A 26,851-nucleotide genomic window follows, 5' to 3' on the forward strand; every position below is an offset into this window, starting at 1 on the left:
TCCCATGAATCTTTCATATATCCTTCTCATCACAGTTCTTTCCCTCTCCCTAACGGTAACCATGATTTCGACTTTTGTGATAACCATTTCAATACTTTCTTTATAGTTTTTGCTATTTGTATATGCATCCTTAAACAATGTACTTTACGTTTGCCTGTTTTTGAGCTTCATATGAATACAATTATATTTTTCTTGAATATCTCACTTCCTTTGCCCAATATCATTGAGATTTTTCCATGATGTTGGATATAACTATTTTATTTTAATTACTCCACAATATCACATTGAATGAGAATATGTCAGTTTACTTCTTCATTCTTGTTTAGACAGAATTTTGTTCCCAGTTTTTGGCTGTAGTTTTTTATTTTTATCTTTTTGCATGATGATCAGTGACTTACTTGTATCGTACCTCTTTCTCAAATTGGTTGAGATATCTTTTGCGGCTTTGAACATGGGTCAGGTAGAATTTTGTCTTAAAAATCATCCATTTTATGTGTACAGTACAGTGAGTTTTAGTAAATTTATCCAGTTGTGCAGCCATCACCACAGTCTAGCTCCAGAACACTTTCATCAAGCCCACTAGTTTTCTTGTGCCAATCGTAATAAATCTCGTTTCGAACCCCAGGTAACCACTGGTCCCCTTTCTCTCTGTCTCTATAGTTTTCCCTTTCCCCAAAGTCTGACTTCTTGCCCATAGCAAGTGAGTTTCATCTGTGTTGTTGCAAGTATCAGTAGTTTATTCATTTATAAAGCTTAGTGGTAATCCATTGAAAAGATTTGCCACATTTTGCTTATCCATTTACCAGTTGGTGGACATTTGAATTGTTTCTAGTTTTTAGTTATTTGAATAAGACTGTATGCATATTCCTCATGAATCTCTGTGTGGACATTTGTTTTCACTTTTTCTTGGATAAATACCTATAAGTGGAAACACTAAGTGGCGTATGTTTAGCTTTTTAAAAACTTGTCAAATCCTTTTCCAGAGTAACTGCAACTATTTTACCTTCCTACCAGTGACATATGAGATTCTGGTTTCTCTCCATCCTCACCTATACTTGATAATGTTCTTCTTTTTGATTATAGCCATCCTAGTAGATTTGAAGTGGTATCACATTGTGATATTAATGACTAATTATGATGATTGATCTTTAATGTGCTTAATTCTCATTCATGTATCTTCTTTGGTGTAATGTCTATCCAAATATGCCCATTAAAAAATTGGATCATTTTCTTATTACTTCGTTGTAAGGATTCTGTATATATATTCTGGATACAAGTCAGATATATGCCTAGCAGATATTTTCCTCCAGCTGTGCGTTGTTTTTTATTTTCTTAATGATGCCTTTTGAAGAGCGCAAGTTTTAAGTGTTGACAAAGCACAGTATATAATCTTCTTTTATATATCATGTTTTTTATATCACATCTTGCAAATGTTTCCTAGCCCAAAGTCACAAAGATTTTCTCCTGTGTTTTCTTCTAGATATTTTATAGTTATAGCCCTTGCCTGTAAGTATATTCCATGTTAAGTTAATTTATAAGGACCTGGATTCTTTTTTTTTTTCACATATAGATATCCAATTATTTGAAAAGACTATCATTTCCTACTAAATTACCTTGGTGCCTTTGATGAAAATCTTTAATGATTTTTAAAATTTTAAAATTAGTATTTGTTGCTCTTCAAGTAGTTTTTTCATTTATATGCCTCAAAATTCCAGAAACACAGAAGATATTTTTGCATACTTCTGTCCCCTAGCTATTTGGTTTTCCTCCTTTGAGTCGGTAACAGTTATCAGATTTTTATATGTCCTGTAAGAGGTATTTTAAGCATGTATAAACAAGTATACACATTATTTTTTTCCTATGTGGCTCAATCTCTGTGTATGTGTTAAATCAGTGTTTCTTAACCATTTTTTTCATTATTGCCCTTTGAGAGGAAAACATTAATTAATTAATTGCAATTAATTAATTTCTTCTTAACAAGTGAAATTAAATCCTAAGCAATAAGATTTTTTTTGAGCAATAAGATTTTGATTAAATTAAACTTAAATCAAGTTTCTCCTTAAGAGGAGAAATTAAATCCTAAGCAAGCTATTGTAATATCTAAGGTTCCCCCGCCCCCCCCAAAACCAATGTTCACCTCGGGAGCATTTCCATCCCCATTGAAAATGCATGTTAGATATCTGAAAGGCATTTATACTCCCTGATTACTGGGTACAAAGTTTTATATTTTTTATCTGTAATCAAGCTTGTTGCTTATGCCACTCAAATCTTCTGTGTTTTTATTTTTGTCAGTTTGATCTGTTACTTTTCTGGTGGATGTAAGTTAAAATCCTCCACCATGATTGTTCTTAGTTTATCAGATTTTGATTTGTATAATTCATAGATAGTTATTAACTCCATAGAAATTTATGACCATTCTGTCTTTCTGGTGGACTGTATCTTCAAAAAATAAATTATCAACTTCTCTGCCCCTCTAAGTACGGTTTTACCTTAAATTCTGTTTGTCTAATGTCAATAGTCCTATATTCAGTTTTATTTTTTGGTAGCAAATACAAGGGTTACTTTTCCTATACCTTTATTTTAAACTTTTCTGTGTTATTTTATTTTATATGTATTTTTTAGAAACTGTGTAGCTACCTTAAAAATCCAATATAAGAACCTCTGTGAATAGGTAAGTTTTAGAGGTGGCAAATTGGCTGACATGCCTTTTATGGTGTACACAATGTTTAAAGATCATGTTTAAAGATGTTGTATTGTATGATTTTAGGCAAGTCACGTAATTTCTTCAAGCTTCCATTTTTTTGTTCATCCCTTTAAAAGGAATAGCATTAATTTCTCACCACCTCACAGGACTAATGTGAGTGTTTAGTAAGCAGTATATGTAAAGAATTTATAGTAGTATCCTGCACCATTAGAAGTATCTAATAAATATTGGCTATTAACAGTGTATTTAAAACTGTGTAAAAGATCAGGCTCTATCCTGTGAGTGCAGGAATATCATTGGAACTGGCTTGATGAGATCTCCGTTTTAAATACAGTTATGGCAACGGTGTGGAAGATGGATTGAAGGAGTGAAACAGAGATAAAGAACCCATTTAAAGTAACTATACTATTTAGGAAAGAGTTGAGGACTTGAAGAAGTAATAGCTCATGGAAAAGAGGGGTGTAAAATCTAGAGTCAACTATCTTGTACAGTCAACTGTCCTTGCGATTGGTGCAATATAAATAATTTTAAATGTTCAGGAATCATTCAAGTTCGTTTTACAGCAACATAATAAAAAATAAACCAAGTTTCCTAAGATTGGGGAAAGGGAACAGAGTAGGAAGTAATAGACAAAGGACAGGGGAGAATTGCAATAGTAAGAGTTCAAAGAAAACAAATTTCCTTGCAAGTTTCCTAGTAAAGGAAAACAGTTAATGTCACTGTTACTAAAGTGACATTAACAAGCGATCTGTTCTAGTGTACTAGCTGCCGGAATGCAATATACCAGAAATGGAACAGCTTTTAAAAAGAGGAATTTAATAAGTTGCTAGTTTACTGTTCCAAGGCCAAGGTAATGTCCTAATTAAAACAAGTCTATAGAAATGTCCAATCTAAGGCATCGAGGGGAAGATACCTTTGTTCAAGAAGGTCGATGATGTTCAGGATTTCTCTCTCAAGTGAGAAGGCACATGGCGAACACAATCAGAGTTTCTCTCTCATCTGGAAAAGCATATGGTGAACACGGTCAGGGTTCCTCTCTCAGCTGGAAGGGCACATGGTGAGCACAGCATCATCTGCTAGCTTTTTCTCCTGGCTTCCGGTTTCACAAAGCTCCCCAGGAGACATTTTCCTTCTTCATCTTCAAAGGTCACTGGCTGGTGGACTGTGCTTCTCGTGGCTATGTCATTCTGCTCTGCTCTCTCTGAATCTCTCTCATTCTCCAAAATGTTTCCTCTTTTAGGACTTCAGAAACTAATCAAGACCCATCCAAATGGGTGGAGACATGTCGTCAACTAATTCAGCTTAACAACCACTCATGATTTAATCACATCTCCAGGGAGATGATCTGATTACAGTTTCAAACATACAGTATTGAATAGGAATTATTCTGCTTCTATGAAATGGGATTTAGGTTAAAACATGGCTTTTCTAGGGGACAGACATCCTTTCAAACCAGCACACCATCCTACACATCAAACTGTGTTTTAAAAATGTGGTGATTAAAACTGTAAAATAGTGTGGGTGTACACAAGTAGATCAATAGAACATGATAGAGTCCAGAAAGGGATTCTTGCATGTATGGCAATTTATTAAATGATAAAGGTGACGTTTCAAATCAGTGGGGGAAGGAAGGACTAGTCAATAAATGGATTTGAAAAAAAAAACATTAAATTAGTTCTCTCCCAGAAACTATTTTAAAATGTAACTTATAGATGGATTGAAGTCATGGGCATTGAAACAAAGCAAAACTATAAAAAACAACAGAAGAAAATATAGAATATATTTATGCCCTGGATTTTTAATGTGGCGAAGACCATTCATTTATAAAATTGTCTCCCAGAAAAGGCCTGGCCCTGGCACAGTGGTGGATTGACAATGCTTTCCTGACCAAAAGGGGCAAAAGAAATGTAACAAAGTAAGGTGTTCAGTGGCTAAGAGAGTTCGAATAGAGTGGAGAGGCTCTTCTGGAAGCTACTCTTATGCAAGCTTCAGCTAGATTTGCTAATTGCCATGGTTTGCCAAACTCCAACCAACATCATTCCTGTTAACCCTAAAGAACATCTAGGGCTCTATCTGAGACTCTACAAAAGTTTCATGCACTAAGTTTATTTTCCAGAAATCTTTAACCTCTGCATAGTTCCTAGGCCAGATGAGTCCTGAAACCCAGAGGGGCCAGCCTCTCCAGAGCATCAACTAATACCATCTCCCTATCCTGTATTATCGATATCCCTTTTCAACATGAAAAAGTTAGAAAGGGCAAAGCCCTAATATCCTTAAAAACTGGGAGAAGGATCAAAGGAGAAGGAGGAGTTAAAACAGAGAAAATTGGATTTAACAAATGAGTGTGACTGCTGAATCAGTATATTGATTTTCTGTTAGTTTCCAGTGTCTTGGAGCAGCTAGAAGGAAAAACCTGAAATTGTGGAACTGTAACCCATACTAAACTTTGAAATCTGTTCTATAACAACGTGTTGCAATGTACTTTGAAATTTATTTTTTGTATATTGTTATATTTCATATTAAAAATTGTAGAAAAAAAAGCTTAAAAAACAAAACTGAAAGATAGGTGACAGTTTGGGAGAAACTACTTGAAACATACCAGATGAAAGGAGTTTTATTCAGACTATATACATATGTAAAAGAGAAAACAACTCTTAAATTAAAAAAAAAGAGGGAGCTACAACCAAATAGAAAAAATAGCCAAAAGACATAAATAGTTCATCAAAGAGGCCATTTCTTGCTATCTTTCCTATAGAAGCACATGGAATCAAGGCTACACATTTAGCATTTCTTCTAATATCAAAATTTGAAAAACAACTTAAACGTCCATTAAATTATTGTGTATGTAATTTAATTAAGGGGCCACCCATTAAGTGGTGATGCTATGATTATGTGGTCAGTGGTTGAAACTTGACACTTTAATCTGAGATTAGGATGAGTATAATGCATTTTCCACTTGTTTTCTTTGAGATATAGCAATGAAAACCTTAAATAAGATATAAACAATGAAGTACCATGTTTAATGAAGAACATGTATGTAAGAAAACTCATCTGTAAGCTTAATTATTGATATGTTCCAACTCTGCTCCAATGTACAGATATCTCTTCTACAGTTCATCTGGGAACAACTCATTTTTTTTAGTTTAGAGTAAAGGCCTTGTTAAGGTCTGGCTTGTATCCCATGTCCTTGATCGTCTCTCTAGTTTCCATTTGCAGTTAAGCCAAGGCAAGCATTAAGTTACTGTATCTAATCCTTTTGCTCCAAGACTCCGTGCCAGAAATTAGCTTTCCATTCCTAACATTCCCTTTGCCCTAAGAGTTTCTCTGTCTTCTCTCTCCACGGGTTAAAGGCAGAGGAATTAGAGGCTATTAAGACATTGCTATCTCTTCTCATTTGAAACTCTATAATTACCTCATCTTCAACCAAAGGCAACAACTCAACTTTCATAAAGCAAAAAGGAACTTTCAGCATCACAGAGGAATGCTCTTTAGTCGTCTGTGTTCTTGCATATATCAGTAGTTCCTTTCTTTTTTATTGGCAAGTAGTTTACCATTGTGAGGATGTACCATATTTTGTTCATCTATTCTCTTGTCGATGGACATTTTTCATACATTTTACGGATATATGCTTTTATTTCTTTTGGTTAAATACCAAGGAGTGGAATTGCTAGATCAAGAAGTAGGTTTATAGTTAATTTATAAGAAATGGCCAAGTAATTTTTTTTCTAAGTAACTGTACCATTTTACATCTCACCAGTAATGTATGAGAGTCTAGTTGTTTAGATTCCTCTCACACATTTTTGGCATTGTTAATCTTTATAATTTCAGCCATTCTTATCAGTGTATATTGGAATCTCCTTGTAATTTTACTTTGTATATACCTAGACCAGTGATTATGTTTTAACGTGCTTATTGAAATTCATATACCCACTTTTTGAAATGTCTAAATCTTTTGCTCTTTTTATTGGACTGTTTTTCTTCTCATTATTGACTTGTATGCTTCTTTATATTAAATACATGTGGTTTGTCAAATGTATGTATTGCATGTATTTCCTCCCAGTCTATGGCTTGATTTTTATATTCTTACTGGTTTCCTAATGAGCAGTAGTTTTAGTTTTGATGAGGACCAGTTGATCATTTCTTTTCTTTTATACCTAGTGCTTGTTGTGCTCTAGTTAAGATTTTTGTCAAAGCTCACAAAGATACTCTCCTATGTTTCTTCTAGAAGCTTTATATTAGCATTTACATTTGGTTTTGTAATTAATCTTGAGTTAACTATTGTATATGGTGTAAGGTACAGATCAGGTTTATTTTTGTCCATACACACATTGAATTGATCCAGAATCATTTATTAAAAGGACTTCCCCATCCTTTGAATTGCAATGACAACATAATATAAATTCATTTGACTATACATATTTCGTCTATTTCCAAACTCTCTATTTGTCTCTGTTCTAATCCTTTGGTTTATTTGTCTACACTTATGCTAAAACTAGACTGTCAAATACTGTATGTAGCTTTATAATAAGTTTTAAAATTCAGTATGTAAGTCCTCCAACTTTGTACATTTTTTCAAGATTGCTTCGACTACTCTAGGTCCTTTAAATTTCCATATCCACTTTAATATCAGCATGCCAGTCTCTACAAAAGCAAACCTGATAGGAATTTTATTGGGTTACATTAATTTGCATTAAGTTTATAGATCAATTTGGGGAGATTTGAATCACAGAATTACTCAGACTTCCAGGGATACCAGGTAATAACACATATAGGTTAGTGTCTCAGAATATAGAGGTACACTTACAACTCCAGACTAAGTATGGCTGCTATAAGGGCTTACAATCTAGGCTCCAATGTTCTTGTAAGTATTTTCTGAAAGAGACCTTAACATATTTGTTCTTTTATTTCTGGATTATTTTGCACAGCACTTTGTCCCCAAGGTTTATCAGTTTGTCGTGTACCTTGCAAACATCCTTCCTGTTTATAGCCACACTATATTTCTATCATATAATATATCCCTGTTTGCCATTCTGCTTGAATGACTAGATCACTGTACCCCTTGGCTCCCTTCATCTAATGAGCATCATGGATAATATCCAAAATGAACAAACCATGTCTTACAGCATCCTTACTTGGTTATACAATCAGCAGCACTCTCAATTTTAGATAGTTTTCATCGGCCCGTAGAGGCAAAGAACCGGCAAACACAGCCTCGCCTACTATCAAATCAAAACTGCTCCTCCGGTGCACGGGTGGTTCACTGGTAGGATGCTTGCTTTCCATGCAGGAGACCCGGGTTCACTTCCCGGACCATGCACCTAAAAAAACAAAGAAATTACTCCTTATCTTTTGTCCTCCCCACCCCCCCATATAACTGGTAATGCTGTGGTACTGTTGATGTCTTCCTGTTAACTATGGGCCATAACATGCAATTTTAGTTTTCCCCCATACCTCTCTGCTATTGACTCTGTCCAATATCAAATCTTTGAGATAGCTCATGCAAGAACTTATTTATAATTTCATAGTTAACCATGGGATGCATGGTACTATACATCCCCTTTCAATCATATTAACCTTTAATATGGCATGTCACTTTTTAACATTTTTTATTGTGAAATAAAACATATGTGCAAAAAGGCAATAAATTTCAAAGTATGTTGTAACAAGTAGTTATAAAACAGATTTCAGCGTTTGGTATGGGTTACAGTTCCATGATTTTAGATTTTTCCTTCTAGCAACTCCAAGACACTTGAGACTAAAAGGAATATCAATATGATGATTTCTTAAATCCTGTCTTCTCTGTTACAACTCCTCCTTCTCCTTTGATCTTTCTCCAAATCTTTAGAGTTATCTGGCCTATGCCCATTCTAACTTTTTCATGTTGAAAAGAGCTGTCAGTAATATGGGATAGGGGGATGGAACTAGCTGATGTTCTAGGGAGACTGGCCCCTCTGGGTTTCAGGACTTATCTAGCCTAGGAATCCACCTAGAAGTTGTAGGTTTCTGGAAAGTGATAATCATGCATGGAACTTTTGTAGAATTTCAGATAGAGTCCTGGTTGTTCTTTAGGGTTTGCAGGTATGGTTTTGGTTGGGGTTTGGCAGACCATGATAAATAGCAATATCTAGCTAAAGCTTGCATAAGAGTAGCCTCCTGAATAGCCTCTTGACTCTAACTCTCTCAGCCACTGATACATTATTTTGTTACAATTCTTTTACCCCTTTTGGTCAGGAAGGCATACCGCGGCAGGGCCAGGCTCATCCCTGGGATTCATATCCCGTGTTGTCAGGGAGACTTTCACCCCTGGTTATCATGTCTAATGGAAGGGTTAGGGTAATGATTTTACTTGCAGAGCAGGGCTTAGAGAGAGTAAGGCCACCTCTGAGCAACAAAAGAGGTCCACTGGAAGTAACTCTTAGATGTAACCATAGGTAGGCTTAGCTTTTCTGCTGTATAAATAAACTTCACAAGAACAAGCCTCAAGACCTACAAGAGCACAAGAGCAAGCTTGATCTATTGGCTGGAGATACCTAATGTTTGAGACAGTATCGGGGTTTCCCCAGTAGTAAAGCTTAATAGTTCCATATTTTTTATCTTGCCCCTTAAGGGACTTTGCCAATACTTTTAAATTATCTGCTCAACATACTCTGGGATGTATCTGGGCATTACATTAAGCTATACAGAATTACAGTCCCTCATTGTCATTCTGGGCTCCATGTGTCTGGGTTGTTTAAATGATGTGTCCAGACAGGTTGAGTTAGATGATGTGTTATAGAAAATTTAGGTTTTGGAAAAAAAAAACCCCTCTCTTCCTTTGGTCTCATTGAGTAGGTCAAGTTCTAAAGTACAATATCCTCCTTAATCCTATATTCTGATTTACCTTAGTCCTGACCCAATCGGCGTCATTCTTATCTCTAAGTGAAACCTGATCTGTTTTCAGTTCCTTTAACGGTTATTGCATGTGGCGATGCTGACTTTCAGACATGTAGAACTCCTATTTTGAGCCTTAGGTGTCACAAAGGTACCCAGAGTTCTAAGGAAATAACAGATTATACATATATAGCAGAGCCTCTTAAAATCTAGAAATAAGAGTTATAGCTCCAGACTAAATGTGACTTCTGTGAGCTTACAATTTAGGCCCCAATTTACTTATAAATATTTTCTGAAAGAGACCATAAAATACTTGCTCTTTTGTTTCTGGTTTATTTTGTATCACATGATATCCCCTAGGTCCATCCAAATACCTTGCTGCATGCCTCATGACTTCTTTCCTTTCTGTAGTCGCACAATATTCACTCCTATGTTTACACCACAGTTCACCATTCTACTTCACTGTCAATGCATCCTTCAGCCACTCCATCCATTGGGAATCGTGTATAATGTCCAAAGACACTATCCATGTTTCCCATTATCCTCACTTAGTTCTGCAATCCTAAGCACTCTCAATTTTAGACAACTGACAGCAATGTTACTTTTAACCCCACTAATTAGTTGCCATCACTTTTATCCATTTCCTTGCATTTAAGTTCAAACTTACTGGGTAGCCTTTCCTCATCTATAGCTCTTGTGTACATCTAGGTCTGTTATATTATTCATTGTAACCTCTGAGAGTCATAATAGTAAAATCATATCATATCTGCCCTTTAGTGACTGGTTTATTTCACTCAGAATTATGTCCTCAAGGTTCATCCACATTGTCATATGCTTTGGGACTTCATTTTGTCTTATTGCTGCATAATATTCCATTGCATGCATAATACCATATTTTGTTTATCCACTTATCTGGCGATGGACTCTTGGATTGTTTTCCATCTCTTGGCAATTATGAATAGTGCTGCTATGAACACTGGTATACAAATGTCTGTCCATGTCATTGCTTTTAGTTTTCTGAGTATATGCTGAATATTGATATGGCTAGGTCATAGGCCAACTTGATATTTAGTTTTCCGAGGAATACCTAAACTGTTTTCCACAGTGGCTGCACCATTATACATTTCTGCCAACAGTGAATAAGTATTCCAATTTCTCCACATTCTCTCCAGCATTTGTAGTTTCCTGTATGTTTAATAGCAGCCATTCTTATAGGTGTGAGGTGATATCTCATTGTTGTCTTGATTTTCATTTCCCTTATAGCTCATGAAAGTGAGTATCTTTTCATGTGCTTTTTAACCATTTGTATTTGCTATTCAGAAAAGCGTTCAAATATCCTCTGCCCATTTTATAACTGGGTTGTTTGTTCTTTTGTTGTTGAATTGTATAATTTCTTTATGTACATAGGATATCAAGCCTTTATCTGATAATGTGGTTTCTGAATATTTTCTCCCATTGAATTTGATGGTCCTTCACTTTTTTGACAAAGTACTTTGAGGTACAGACGCTCTTAAGGAGATCCATTTATCTATTTTTTTTCTTTCACTGCTTGTGCTATAGGTTTAAAGTTTAAGAAACCACCTCCTATCACTAGATCTTTTTTTTTTTAAGTAAAAATTCAGTTTGTTCATCTGTTTATCACACAGTACACAAGAGGCTAAGTGTTTCACATCATCATAGATTTCACTTCCAACTCCTTGGAATGTTCGTTTCTTTTGGCTAAAAGGAGAGACTCAACAAGAAAGCCAGGCAATGCTTAGGCAATTAAAATAAGGTAAGGAGGAACCAAGGCTGATGTCATCCTCACCTGGATGAGCACAAGGGGTTGTTAGTCACAAGCTGATTTTCCAGAACTGTTAGCTGGAAGCATAGGGAGCACTGTGTCGATGCTTGTGCTTTCCTGGGCTTCAGTCATGTCTGCCACACAGGAACAGCAGCACTCTCTGATAGTAGCCCTTGGTGTCTTGCTGGATGTAGTAGTACAGGGACTTGCAATATTTTTTCTTGAATTCAGACCTAATTTTCAACACGTCCACCTTATTGCAGAGACCATGATCCTAATCAGAACCTTGTCATGAGTCCCTTTGCCCTTCATAAAGTCATACAGCCGATCAGCAAAATACAAGGGCTTGTTCTGAATACACTGGACCAGGTTCAAGAAAGCATTTTCCAGGTCACCTTTGACCTCCTTCTTGATGCTCTCCAGTACGACATATCATAAGAACTATGGCTCTTGTACCTTTCAAAAATTTTCTGGAGGTGGCACACACTCTGTTTGGTCATGATGGGGATCCACTTGGGAACATCAGTTTATTTCCTCTTCACTCCAGCATTGTAGAGATCCCAGGCATCTTGGTCAGTCAGTTCATAATCAATGACAGAGCCATCCTCTGCTCATCTACCCTTTGTGAGGGCAACCAGCAGTTTGTGGAAGTTACCAGATGTGTCAGAAACAATGTCCTTCTCCGGATCAGTCTACATCTCCTTGTAGACTCAGTCAATTTCCTGCAGCTCCTGGTTGGTCCTTGAGCTGGTGATCTTAATGAGGGAGTCTCATTGAGATCATGGAGGCTTTGAGCTTGGAAACATCATATTGAGCAGCTGTTTTCAATAGGCCCCAAATCACTGACTCTAGGTGGCCAGATCAGGCTAACTTCAAGTGCTGATGCAAGTTCCTTTTTGGTCCTTCTCTGGTAAGCAAAGGCAATGTCCTGTCTCTGTTTATTGCTGCAGTTGGTCAATATGTTGGCAATGATGACCTTTGGTCTTGATGGTTGTTTCAATGTTCAGAGCATCTCGTTCAGCATCAAAGTTGGTGTACGCTTTGACCAACCCATATGCACTTGGGGGTATAGAGTGATCACTCTCCAAGCTGAGCTTGCACAGAATTTCATGAACAGTAGACCTTTTGAAAGAAGCTGGGCCAGTCAGCAATAGCTGCAAGCATCCCCAGATGCTAAGCCCTTTGTACTAGATCTTGAAGATCTATTTTTCCCTATTTTTCTTTTAGAAGTTTTATCGTACTGGCTCTTACATTTAGGTCTTTAATCCATTTGAATTAATTTTTGTATAGGATGTAAGGTTTTTTGGCTATTGAAATCCAATTCTCCCATGCCCATTTATTGGAAAGACTGTTCTGTTCCAGTTCAGTGGTTTTGGGGGCCTTATTTTTTATTTTTATTTTTTATTGGCACGTCATTTATTTTTTAAAAATCAGGCAATACAGGAAAGCATGGAGAAGAGAGTGGAACACAATCATAAGTTTAGGGCATTGTGTAAATCACCTCACAATTTTTTCCAACTCATTGTTTACGCACATATCTCGACACCACGGTGAGTTTGTGCTATTTTCTCATTCAATAGTAACAGCTAGGATGTACTGGGTACTTCCAACGCACACTCTAGTGGCTCTGTGCGTATTCATTCATTTTACCTTCTCACAGTCTTGTACAATATGCGCTATTAGTAACCCCATTTTATAGATGCAGAAACCAAGGCACAGAGAGAGTAAGTGACTTACCAAGGACACCCTTGGCTGAGGGTGGCCCGGCTGAGATTCAGACACAGGTAGTCTGCTCCAGAGCCCACGTCCTAACCACCACGCTGTGTTGCCATGGCAGAGCTCGGCCCCATCCCACACCGATAGTCACAGCTATGAGTCATCATTTTCAGTGTCTACATTTATTCTTCTATTATGAGATAATGGGATTTTTTCTGATTTTCCCTTTGTTTCAGTTCACTGAAGCTGCCGGGATGCAATATACCAGAAATGGATTGGTTTTTACAGAGGGGATTTATTAGGTTACCAATTTACAGTTCTAAGGCCATGAAAATGTCCAAATTAAGGCATCAGCAAGATGATCCCAGACTCTGAAGAAGAAGGCTTCTGGCCCCTGGACACCTCTGTCAGGTGGGAGGCACGTGGCCGGCGTCTGTGGGTCCCAGCTCCTGGTCGCTGCTTTCAGCTTCTGACTCCAGCGGCTTCCTGTCGTCCTCAGGTCCTCTCCTAGCTTCTCGGCAGCAAACTCTAGATATCATCTCTTTGCTTAGCATCTCCTGGGAAGTTTTCTGTCTCCAAGTGTCTGTGCTTTCTCCAAAATACCTCCCTCTTAAAGGACTCCAGTGAGTGGACTAAAGGCCACCTTGGCTGGGTGGGGTCCCATCCCCATGGAAACAACCTGATCCGAAGGTCCCACCCTACAACAGTCTGTCCCCACCGCCCCCACGAGGTTGGATTAGAAGAGCATGGCTTTTCTGAACCAGCACACCCCTATTAGGAAACAGAGAGAAATTTTCCTTTGGGACCTTAAAACCTGTTGACACATGGAAACGCAGCCGCTGGGTTCACCTTTGTTTTGATGTGTTTGTTTTCCTGACTCCCATCCTCACCATTTGCTAGCTGTGTGACTTCAGGAAGTGGCTTAACCTCTCTGTGCTTCAGTTTGCGGATAACATAGGACCCATTTTGCAGCAAAATGTTTTCAAAGCTCATTCATGTTGTACCATGAATCTGAGCTCCAATCCTTTTTAAGGCTGAGTAATATTCCATTGTATGCATTTACCACATTTTGTTCATCCATTCATGTGCTGACAGACACTTGGGTTGTTTCCACCTTTTGGTGCATTTTCGTCATGACTAATGATGATAAACAACTTTTCATGATTTATTGGCCATTTGTCTATCTTCCCTAAAGAAATGTCTGTTCAAGTCCTGGGTCCATTTTTAATTGAATTATTTGCTTTTTTGAATTGTAGGCATTCTTTATATGGTCTGCAAATTACATCCTTAGCAAATAGCTTTACCACTGTTTTCTCCCAATTTGTAGGTTGTCTTTTCACTCTCTTGATAGTGTTGATTAATGCACAAAAGTTTTTAATTTTGATAAAGTCCAATTTATCTTTTTTTGTTCTTGCTGCCTGTGCTTTTGGTGTCATAGCTAAGAGAATTCGAGGTCGTGTAGATTTGTCTCTGTGTTTTCTTCCCAGAGTCTTATAGCTTCAGCTCTTAAATTTAGGTCTTTAATTCATTTTACAGCAAATATGTATTATTGAGTGGTATTGCTTGTGAGGTGCTGTTCTAGGCATTGAAGATACAACAGAGAACAGAAAAAAATTCCCTGCATTTATGAAGCTTACACTCTCGTGGCAGGAGAATGACAACAAATAAGTAAATCATACAGGCATTTGTGGGAGCTTGGATTTTAACTAGGGTTGTCAGGGAAGGCCTAATAGACAGTGTAAGGGTTAAACAAAAACCTGACAGTGGGAAAGGTGGGAGCCAAGGGATTTCCTAGGGGCAGAGCATTCCAAAGGACCAGCAAGGGCAAAGATGGAAGTGGTCCTGGTGTGTTTCAGGCATGGCAGAGGCCACTGTGACTTCAGCGGAACATGTGCGTGTGTGGGGAGGAGAGGTGTTAGAGGGGAAGGGGGCAGGGTGGGTCCCTGTTAGAGGGGGAAGGGGCAGGGTGGGTCCTTGTTAGGGGGAAAGGGCAGGGTGGGCCCCTGTTAGAGGGGGAAGGGGCAGGGGGGGCCCCTGTTAGGGGGAAGGGGGCAGGTCAGGTCCCGTGGGTTCTTGTACGGTCTTGCAGGTTGTAGATTGGAAGCCACCGCACGTTTCCAGCGGAGACTCCGGTTTTAAAGCGCGGCCTTGCGCAGGCCTCGGGGTCTGCTTTGTGTTCGCGTGCCCAGTTTTCGGTCGTTCTGGCCACAGTGCAGAAAGCGGAACGTAAGGAGCAAGGGCCGAGTCCGCGCCCATTCAAGCAGCCGTCATCCAGGTGAACCTGGGGGCCGGGGCCGGGTCGCCCAGGTGAGGCCTCACCTCGTCCCCTCCGGTGTCCGCGACCCCACGGCCACTGCTCGGCGCCAGAGGCCGGGCGAGCATCTCCGAAGTAGTGCGGGCGCTAAGGGGCGATCCGCGTTGGATCCTCAGCGCCTGCTGACGGGACCGCGCCGCCGAGGCCCCTCGTCGCCCGGAGCCCACAGGCGACCGCACCGTGACCTCAGCGGACTTCCCCGTACGCCCCAGCCAGGGCCCGGCGCCGGGGGCAGTCACGTGGCCCACGCCGGCCTCTCTTCCCCTGGGGGCCTTATTGAAGATCAGTTGTGCATAGACTTGGTGGTCTATCTCCACTCTGTCAATTAAGTTCTATTGATTGATACTTGTGTCTTTGTGCCAGTACCATGCTGTTTTGACCATGTGGCTTTACAGTAAGTTTTAAAGTCAGGAAGTGATAGTACTTGCAATTCGTTCTTCTTTTCAAGGGTATCTTTAGCTATTGGGGGTCTCTTTTCCTTCCAAATAAATTTGATAACTAGCTTTTCAAGGTCATAAAATTAGGTTGTTGGGATTTTGATTGGTATTGCATTAAATCTGTAGATCAGTTTGGGTAGAACTGACATCTTAACAACATGTTCAACCTTCCTATCCATGAGCATGGAATATCTTTCCATCTATTTAGATCATTTTTATTTCTATCAGTAGTGTTTTGTAGTTTTCTGTGTATGAGTCCTTGACATCCCTGGTTAGGCTTATTCCTACATACCTTATTTTTCTGGTCACTATTTTGAATGGAATTTGTTCTTAATTGTCTCAGCAGATAGCTCATTACTTGTGTATAGAAACATTACTGATTTTTGTACATTTTTCTTGTATCCTGCCACTTTGCTCAATTTATCTATTAGCTTATGTAGCTTTACTTTAGATTTCTCAGAGTTTTCCAAGTATAGTTCATGTCATCTGCGAATAATGAAAGTTTCACTTCTTTATTTCCTATTTGGATGCTAATTTCTTTCTCTTGTCTAATTGCTCCAGCAAGGACTTCTAGTACAGTGTTGAATAATAGTAGTGAAAATGGGCATCCTCATCTCATTCCTGATCTTAGGCGGAATGCTTTCAATTTCTCATCATTAAGGATGCTGTATATGGTTTTTTCATATATGCCCTTTATGATATTGAGAACGTTTCCTTCGATTCCTACCTTTTGAGGTGTTTTTATCAGGAAAGGATGCTGAATTTTGTCAAATGCTTTTTTCAACATCAGTTGATAAGATCATGTTATTTTTCCCAATTTGATTTGTTAATGTCCTGTATTATATTGCTTGATTTTCTTTTTTGTGTGTTTTTTACTTTTTCATTTTGTAGTATAACACATATACAAAGCAAAGAAATAAAAAAGCAATAGTTTTCAAAGCACTCTTGAACAAGTAGGTACAGAACAGATCCCAAAGTTTGTCATGGGCTACTATATGATCCTCTCAGATTTTTCCTTCTAGCTGCTCCAGAGTATAGGAGGCTAGAAGGCTTAAATATTTTTTTATTATCACAATCGACTTTTTTTGTGAAAAATAACGTATATACAAAAAAGCGATAAATTTCAAAGCACACACCACAATTAGTTGTAGAACATATTTCAGAGTTTGACATGGTTACAATTCCACAATTTTAGGTTTTTACTTCTAGCTGCTGTAAGATACTGGAGACTAAAAGAGACATCAGTTTAATGATTCAGCATTCATATTTATTTGTTAAATCCTGTCTTCACTGTATAACTACACCATCACCTTTGATCTTGTGTTGAATCACCCTTGCATTCCTGCCATAAACCCCACTTGGTCCTGATGTATAATTTTTAAAAATTGTATTTAATTTGATAGTATTTTAGATTCAATTGAATTATTTTTATTTTTTTTAAATTTGGATTCAATTTGTTAGTATTTTGTGAGAGTTTTTGCATCTGTGTTCATTAAGGAGATTGGTCTATAGTTTTCCTTTCTTGTAGCGTCTTTACCTAGTTTTGGTATTAGAATGATGTTAGCTTCATAAAATGAGTTAAGTAACATTCCCTTTCCTCAATTTTTTGGAAGAGTTTGAGCAGGATTGGTGTTAGTTCTTTTTGGAAAGCTTGATCAAGTTCCCCAGTGAAGCCTTTTGGTCCTGGGCTTTTTTTTTTAGGGAGAATTTTGATGACTGATTGAATCTCTTTACTTATTATTGGTTTGTTGGGATCTCCAATTTCTTCTTAAGTCAATATAGGTAATGTGGGTGTTTCTAGGAATTTGTCCGTTTCATCCAAGTTGTCTAGTTTGTTGGCATAGAGTTGTTCATTGTATTCTCTCGTGATTTTTAAAATTTCTTCAGGATCCATTATGACTCCCCTCTTATTTCTGTTTTGGTTTACTTGCATCCTCTTTTTTTTTTTCTTTTTCAGTCTGTCTAGGGGTCCATCAATTTTATTGATTTTCTCAAAGAACCATTTCTTAATTTTGTTGATTCTTTCTATTGTTTTTTTTGTTCTCTAGTTTATTTTTTTTTTCTGTTTACAACTTGGTTGACTGTTTATTTTTATTTTTTATTTTTTTATTTTTCTTGACAAAGCAAAACAGCATACAAACCCGAACATTCTTAACATATGAATATTGCATACTTGGTGTATGATCAATGGCTCACAGTATCATAACATATTTCTATATTCATCACCATATGATCATTTCTTAGAACATTTACATGACTCCAGAAAAAGAAATAAAAAGAAAAAAGAAAAAACTCATACATACCATACCCCTTACCCCTCCCTCTCATTGACCACTAGTATTTCCATCTACCCAATATATTTTAACCTTTGTTCCCCCCATTTTTTCTGATACCCCTTACCACTCCCTTTCATTGATCACTAGTATTTCAATCTACTCAACTTATTTTAACATTTGTTCCCCCTATTATTTATATGTTTTTAATCTATATATTTTACTCATCTGTCCATGCTGTAGATAAAAGGAGCATCAGGCACAAGGTTTTCACAATCACAGTCACATTGTGAAAGCTATATCGTTATACAGTTATCTTCAAGAAACATGGCCTGGAACACAGCTCCACAGTGTCAGGCACTTCCCTTTAGCCTCTCTAATACACCTTAAACTAAGAAGGGGGTATCCATATAATGCATAAGAATAACTCCAGGATACCCTCTTGACTCTGTTTGGAATCTGTCAGCCTCTGACAATTTATTTTGTCTCATTTCTCTCTTCTTCCTTTCAGTCGAGAAGGTTTTCTCAATCCCTTGATGCCGAGTCCCAGTTCATTGTAGGATTTCTGTCCCACGTTGCCAGGATAGTTTACACTCATGGGAGTCATGCCCCATGGTAGAGAAGGGGAGGGCAGTGAGTTTGCTTGCCATGTTGGCTGAGAGAGAGATAGGCCACATCTGAGCAACAAAAAAGGTTCTCTAGGGGTGTCTCTTAGGCCTAATTTTAAGTAAGGTTAGCCTATCCTTTGTGGGGATAAGTTTCATATGAACAAACCCCAAGATTGAGGGCTAAGCCTATTGATTTGGTTGTCCCCACTGCTTGCAAGAATATCAGGAATTCTCCACATAGGGAAGTAGAATTTTCCCCCTTTCTCACCATTCCCCCAAGGGACTTTGCAAACACTTCTTTATTCACTGTTCAGATCACTCTGGGATATACTGGGGCATCACATTGGATAAACCTACAAAATCCCATGCTCTATATATTCCATGTACTTATGGTGTTCAGTTAATCAGTCCATATAAGTTATATTAAGAAATGCACTGGTCATATTATAAATTCAAATTACCAAGCCCTAGTATCTGAATTCCTTGAGGGAGGGATTCTACCTGGGCTGGGCCATACCCCTCTCCTGGGGAAGGTACAGCCTCCAAGGAATTACCTCCTTTCACCTGACCAGCTTATTTGTCTCTCAGACAAGCAAACCCACGATCAACTGATTCTGCCCTTGTCTGGGGCATTTGGAGCCTGAGAAGCCTTGTAGTTGTATCTAAAGAGCAATTAAGCAGTAGAAACCCAGCAAAAAAAAAAAAAAGAAAGAAAAGAAAAGAAAAAAATCCTTTTCAGAGCAGGAGCCCCTGTTCCTTGGGTTTGTTAAGCAAGAGCTTAAGTTGGTACATTGTTCTATGTATCTTCAGGTCTTATGTGCCCCCTCTTTTTTAGGATCCAGTCCTTTTCAAGTGTTTTTGCTGTCTGATCCCAAAAAACCTCTGTTTCTTTTTTTTTTTTTCCATCAGCCCTGCTCCCTCTGCACTGGGGCAAAAACTAGTAACTTTAGATTTTATCCGAGGTTTAATTGAACTGGGGGCCTATTTTTAGTAGTCAGAATTTGTTAATTAATTCTACAGTTGTAGCTTGGTTGAGTTCAGCCCCTTACTGCTAGTAAGGTCTGTTTCCTTTCCCCTTTGGGAACCAGCCTATGGGGGAGGGGCAGTGGTCTCTGCGGCTTGGAGGAGTCACCGTTCTGGGTGGGATCCCAGCTGGTCCAGCTTGTCCAGACTGGTTTATGCTGTGTGTCTGGTCACTGATGTGGCCCCAGCAGTTCTGTAACTGTTTCTGGCTATTTATTAGCTGCTCTGGAGGATGAACTAAATTCCACACCTCCCTAAGCCACCATCTTGGAACCTCTCCTTACTGTTTATTTTAAGCCCAATCCAGTTCACTTATTGTTAATTCTCTTCTTTTATTTGCTGAGGGATTAGTTTACTGTTCTTTTTATAATTTCTCCAGGTGAGCAGTTCAGTCCTTGATTTTGGCTCATTCTTGTTTTTTATTATTGGCATTAGGGCAATAAATTTCCCTCTCAACACTGCCTTTGCCACATCCTGTAAGTTCTGTCATGTTGTATTCTCATTATCATTTGTTTCCAGATATTTACTGATTTCTCTAGGAATTTCTTCTTTGACCCACTGATTATTTCAAAGTATGTTCTTTAGTCTCCATATATTTGTGACAGCTCCGGTTCTTTAGTGATTATTAATTTCCAGCTTTATTCTGTTGTGCTCAGGGAAAGTGCTTTGGATAATTTCAATCTTATTAAATTTATAAAGACGTATATTTTTTGTATTCTAGCATATGATCTGTCCTGGAGAATGTAGCATGTACACGAGAGAAGAATGTATATCTTGGTGTTTTGGGGTGCAGCGTTCTATCTATGTCTACTAGATGTAATTCATTTCTCTCATTATTTAGATTCTCTGTTTCTTAGTCTGGTTGTTCCATCTATAATGGAGAGTGGTGTATTGAAGTCTCCCAGTATTACTGTTTTTTTAAAAAATATTTTTATTGATAAATCTTAACATGTAAATTTCCATACATTGTTTAAAATCAGTGGCTTACAATATCATCATGTAGTTGTGCGTTCAAGCCACCATGACCATTTTTCAGGACATTTGCATCATTCCAGAAAAAGAAATAAAAAAGAAAGAACTCATACATATCATACCCTTTACCCCTCCCTCTCATTAACCACTAGTATTTCCATCTACCCAATTTATTTTAACCTTTTGTCCCCCCATTATTTGGTCGTTCTCCACCCATGTTTTTTACTTATCTGTCCATACCCTAGATAAAAGGAGCATCAGATACAAGGTTTTCACAATCACACAGTCACATTGTAAAAGCCATGTCGTTATACAGCTGTCTTCAAGAATCAAGGCTACTGGAACACAGCTCAGCAGTTTCAGGTACTTCCCTCTAGCCACTCTAGGACACCATAATCCAGAAAGGGATATCTATATAATATGTAAGAAAAACCTCCAGGATAACATCCTCTCTATTCTCTTTGAAATCTCTCAGCCACTGAAACTTTATTTTGTCTCATTTCTCTCTTCCCCATTTTGGTTAAGAAGACAATCCCTTGATGCTGGGTCACAGCTCATTTGGGATTTCTGTCCCATGTTACCAGGGAAATTTACACCCCTGGAAGTCATGTCTCACACTGAGCTCACCTGCCACCTTGGCTTAGAGAGAGAGGCAACATGTGAGCAACAAAAGATGTTCTCTGGGGTTGACTCTTAGGCCCAATTTTTTTTTTTTTTTTATTAATTAAAAAAAGAATTAACAAAACAATTAGAAATCATTCCAATCTACATGTACAATCAGTAATTCTTAATAACATCACATAGTTGCATATTCATCATTTCTTAGTACATTTGCATCGATTTAGAAAAAGAAATAAAAAGACAACAGAATAAGAATTAAAACAATAATAGAAAGAAAAAAAAGCAAAAAAAACAAAAACAAAAAACCTATACCTCACATGCAGCTTCATTCAGTGTTTTAACATAATTGCATTACAATTGGGTAGTATTGTGCTGTCCATTTCTGAGTTTTTATATCCAGTCCCGTTGTACAGTCTGTATCCCTTCATCTCCAATTATCCCTTCTCTTTTTTTTTTTTTTTTTAATTAACGGAAAAAAAGAAATTAACCCAACATTTAGAGATCATACCATTCTACACATGCAATCATTAATTCTTAACATCATCACATAGATGCATGATCATCATTTCTTAGTACATTTGCATTGGTTTAGAAGAACTAGCAACATAACCGAAAAAGATATAGAATGTTAATATAGAGAAAAAAATAAAAGTAATAATAGTAAAATCAAAACAAAACAACACAAAACAAAACAAAAACCTATAGCTCAGATGCAGCTTCATTCAGTGTTTTAACATGATTACTTTACAATTAGGTATTATTGTGCTGTCCATTTTTGAGTTTTTGTATCTAGTCCTGTTGCACAGTCTGTATCCCTTCAGCTTCAATTACCCATTGTCTTACCCTGTTTCTAACTCCTGCTGAACTCTGTTACCAATGACATATTTCAAGTTTATTCTCGAATGTCCGTTCACATCAGTGGGACCATACAGTATTTGTCCTTTAGTTTTTGGCTGGATTCACTCAGCATAATATTCTCTAGGTCCATCCATGTTATTACATGGTTCATAAGTTTATCTTGTCTTAAAGCTGCATAATATTCCATCGTATGTATATACCACAGTTTGTTTAGCCACTCTTCTGTTGATGGAGATTTTGGCTGTTTCCATCTCTTTGCAATTGTAAATAATGCTGCTATAAACATTGGTGTGCAAATGTCCGTTTGTGTCTTTGCCCTTAAGTCCTTTGAGTAGATACCTAGCAATGGTATTGCTGGGTCGTATGGCAATTCTATATTCAGCTTTTTGAGGAACCGCCAAACTGCCTTCCACAGTGGTTGCACCCTTTGACATTCCCACCAACAGTGGATAAGTGTGCCTCTTTCTCCGCATCCTCTCCAGCACTTGTCATTTTCTGTTTTGTTGATAATGGCCATTCTGGTGGGTGTGAGATGATATCTCATTGTGGTTTTGATTTGCATTTCTCTAATGGCCAGGGACATTGAGCATCTCTTCATGTGCCTCTTGGCCATGCGTATTTCCTCTTCTGAGAGGTGTCTGTTCAAGTCTTTTTCCCATTTTGTAATTGGGTTGGCTGTCTTTTTGTTGTTGAGATGAACAATCTCTTTATAAATTCTGGATACTAGACCTTTATCTGATATATCATTTCCAAATATTGTCTCCCATTGTGAAGGCTGTCTTTCTACTTTCTTGATGAAGTTCTTTGATGCACAAAAGTGTTTAATTTTGAGGAGTTCCCATTTATTTATTTCCTTCTTCAGTGCTCTTGCTTTAGGTTTAAGGTCCATAAAACCGCCTCCAGTTGTAAGATCCATACGATATCTCCCAACATTTTCCTCTAACTGTTTTATGGTCTTAGACCTAATGTTTAGATCTTTGATCCATTTTGAGTTAACTTTTGTATAGGGTGTGAGAGATGGGTCTTCTTTCATTCTTTTGCATATGGATATCCAGTTCTCTAGGCACCATTTATTGAAGAGACTGCTCTGTCCCAGGTGAGTTGGCTTGACTGCCTTATCAAAGATCAAATGTCCATAGATGAGAGGGTCTATATCTGAGCACTCTATTCGATTCCATTGGTCGATATATCTATCTTTATGCCAATACCATGCTGTTTTGACCACTGTGGCTTCATAATATGCCTTAAAGTCAGGCAGCGCGAGACCTCCAGCTTCGTTTTTTTTCCTCAAGATGTTTTTAGCAATTCGGGGCACCCTGCCCTTCCAGATAAATTTGCTTATTGGTTTTTCTATTTCTGAAAAATAAGTTGTTGGGATTTTGATTGGTATTGCATTGAATCTGTAAATCAATTTAGGTAGGATTGACATCTTAACTATATTTAGTCTTCCAATCCATGAACACGGTATGCCCTTCCATCTATTTAGGTCTTCTGTGATTTCTTTTAGCAGTTTTTTGTAGTTTTCTTTATATAGGTTTTTTGTCTCTTTAGTTAAATTTATTCCTAGGTATTTTATTCTTTTAGTTGCAATTGTAAATGGGATTCGTTTCTTGATTTCCCCCTCAGCTTGTTCATTACTAGTGTATAGAAATGCTACAGATTTTTGAATGTTGATCTTGTAACCTGCTACTTTGCTGTACTCATTTATTAGCTCTAGTAGTTTTGTTGTGGATTTTTCCGGGTTTTCGACGTATAGTATCATATCGTCTGCAAACAGTGGTAGTTTTACTTCTTCCTTTCCAATTTTGATGCCTTGTATTTCTTTTTCTTGTCTAATTGCTCTGGCTAGAACCTCCAACACAATGTTGAATAATAGTGGTGATAGTGGACATCCTTGTCTTGTTCCTGATCTTAGGGGGAAAGTTTTCAATTTTTCCCCATTGAGGATGATATTAGCTGTGGGTTTTTCATATATTCCCTCTATCATTTTAAGGAAGTTCCCTTGTATTCCTATCTTTTGAAGTGTTTTCAACAGGAAAGGATGTTGAATCTTGTCGAATGCCTTCTCTGCATCAATTGAGATGATCATGTGATTTTTCTGCTTTGATTTGTTGATATGGTGTATTACATTAATTGATTTTCTTATGTTGAACCATCCTTGCATACCTGGGATGAATCCTACTTGGTCATGATGTATAATTCTTTTAATGTGTTGTTGGATATGATTTGCTAGAATTTTATTGAGGATTTTTGCATCTGTATTCATTAGAGAGATTGGTCTGTAGTTTTCTTTTTTTGTAATATCTTTGCCTGGTTTTGGTATGAGGGTGATGTTGGCTTCATAGAATGAATTAGGTAGTTTTCCCTCCACTTCGATTTTTTTGAAGAGTTTGAAGAGATTTGGTACTAATTCTTTCTGGAACGTTTGGTAGAATTCACATGTGAAGCCATCTGGTCCTGGACTTTTCTTTTTAGGAAGCTTTTGAATGACTAATTCAATTTCTTTACTTGTGATTGGTTTGTTGAGGTCATCTATGTCTTCTTGAGTCAAAGTTGGTTGTTCATGTCTTTCCAGGAACCCGTCCATTTCATCTAAATTGTTGTATTTATTAGCGTAAAGTTGTTCATAGTATCCTGTTATTACCTCCTTTATTTCTGTGAGGTCAGTAGTTATGTCTCCTCTTCCATTTCTGATCTTATTTATTTGCATCCTCTCTCTTCTTTTTGTCAATCTTGCTAAGGGCCCATCAATCTTATTGATTTTCTCATAGAACCAACTTCTGGCCTTATTGATGTTCTCTATTGTTTTCATGTTTTCAATTTCATTTATTTGTGCTCTAATCTTTGTTATTTCTTTCCTTTTGCTTGCTTTGGGGTTAGCTTGCTGTTCTTTCTCCAGTTCTTCCAAATGGATAGTTAATTCCTGAATTTTTTCCTTTTCTTCTTTTCTGATATAGGCATTTAGAGCAATAAATTTCCCTCTTAGCACTGCCTTTGCTGCGTCCCATAAGTTTTGATATGTTGTGTTTTCATTTTCATTCGCCTCGAGGTATTTGCTAATTTCTCTTGCAATTTCTTCTTTGACCCAGTCGTTGTTTAGGAGTGTGTTGTTGAGCCTCCACGTATTTGTGAATTTTCTGGCACTCTGCCTATTATTGATTTCCAACATCATTCCTTTATGGTCCGAGAAAGTGTTGTGTAAGATTTCAGTCTTTTTAAATTTGTTGAGACTTGCTTTGTGACCCAGCATATGGTCTATCTTTGAGAATGATCCATGAGCACTTGAGAAAAAGGTGTATCCTGCTGTTGTGGGATGTAATGTCCTATAAATGTCTATTAAGTCTAGTTCATTTATAGTAATATTCAGATTCTCTATTTCTTTGTTGATCCTCTGTCTAGATGTTCTGTCCCTTGATGAGAGTGGTGAGTTGAAGTCTCCAACTATTATGGTATATGAGTCTATTTCCCTTTTCAGTGTTTGCAGTATATTCCTCACGTATTTTGGGGCATTCTGATTCGGTGCGTAAATATTTATGATTGTTATGTCTTCTTGTTTAATTGTTCTTTTTATTAGTATATAGTGTCCTTCTTTGTCTCTTTTAACTGTTTTACATTTGAAGTCTAATTTGTTGGATATTAGCATAGCCACTCCTGCTCTTTTCTGGTTGTTATTTGCATGAAATATCTTTTCCCAACCTTTCACTTTCAACCTATGTTTATCTTTGGGTCTAAGATGTGTTTCCTGTAGACAGCATATAGAAGGATCCTGTTTTTTAATCCATTCTGCCAATCTATGTCTTTTGATTGGGGAATTCAGTCCATTGACATTTAGTGTTATTACTGTTTGGATAATATTTTCCTCTACCATTTTGCCTTTTGTATTATATATATCATATCTGATTTTCCTTCTTTCTACACTCTTTTCCATATCTCTCTCTTCTGTCTTTTTGTATCTGACTCTAGTGCTCCCTTTAGTATTTCTTGCAGAGCTGGTCTCTTGGTCACAAATTCTCTCAGTGACTTTTTGTCTGAGAATGTTTTAATTTCTCCCTCATTTTTGAAGGATAATTTTGCTGGATATAGGAGTCTTGGTTGGCAGTTTTTCTCTTTTAGTATTTTAAATATATCATCCCACTGTCTTCTAGCTTCCATGGTTTCTGCTGAGAAATCTACACAAAGTCTTATTGGGTTTCCCTTGTATGTAATGGATTGTTTTTCTCTTGCTGCTTTCAAGATCTTCTCTTTCTCTTTGACCTCTGACATTCTAACTAGTAAGTGTCTTGGAGAACGCCTATTTGGGTCTAATCTCTTTGGGGTGCGCTGCACTTCTTGGATCTGTAATTTTAGGTCTTTCATAAGAGTTGGGAAATTTTCAGTGATAATTTCTTCCATTAGTTTTTCTCCTCCTTTTCCCTTCTCTTCTCCTTCTGGGACACCCACAACACGTATATTTGTGCGGTTCATATTGTCCTTGAGTTCCCTGATACCCTGTTCAAATTTTTCCATTCTTTTCCCTATAGTTTCTGTTTCTTTTTGGAATTCAGATGTTCCATCCTCCAAATCACTAATTCTATCTTCTGTCTCTTTAAATCTATCATTGTAGCTATCCATTATTTTTTCTATGTTTGCTACTTTATCCTTCACTTCCATAAGTTCTGCGATTTGTTTTTTC

General features: G+C 37.5%; 1 protein-coding gene and 1 pseudogene across 9 annotated transcripts in view; one reads left to right on the forward strand and one right to left on the reverse strand.

Moving 5' to 3' along the window:
- Positions 1–26,851, forward strand: part of LOC143688250 (uncharacterized) — a 298,694-nt gene that overhangs the window by 72,663 nt on the left and 199,180 nt on the right. The window lies entirely within an intron of this gene.
- LOC143686692 (annexin A2 pseudogene) lies at positions 11,482–13,612 on the reverse strand (annotated as a pseudogene).

This window comes from Tamandua tetradactyla, chromosome 6, assembly GCF_023851605.1.
Source record: "Tamandua tetradactyla isolate mTamTet1 chromosome 6, mTamTet1.pri, whole genome shotgun sequence".
Taxonomy (NCBI): domain Eukaryota; kingdom Metazoa; phylum Chordata; class Mammalia; order Pilosa; family Myrmecophagidae; genus Tamandua; species Tamandua tetradactyla.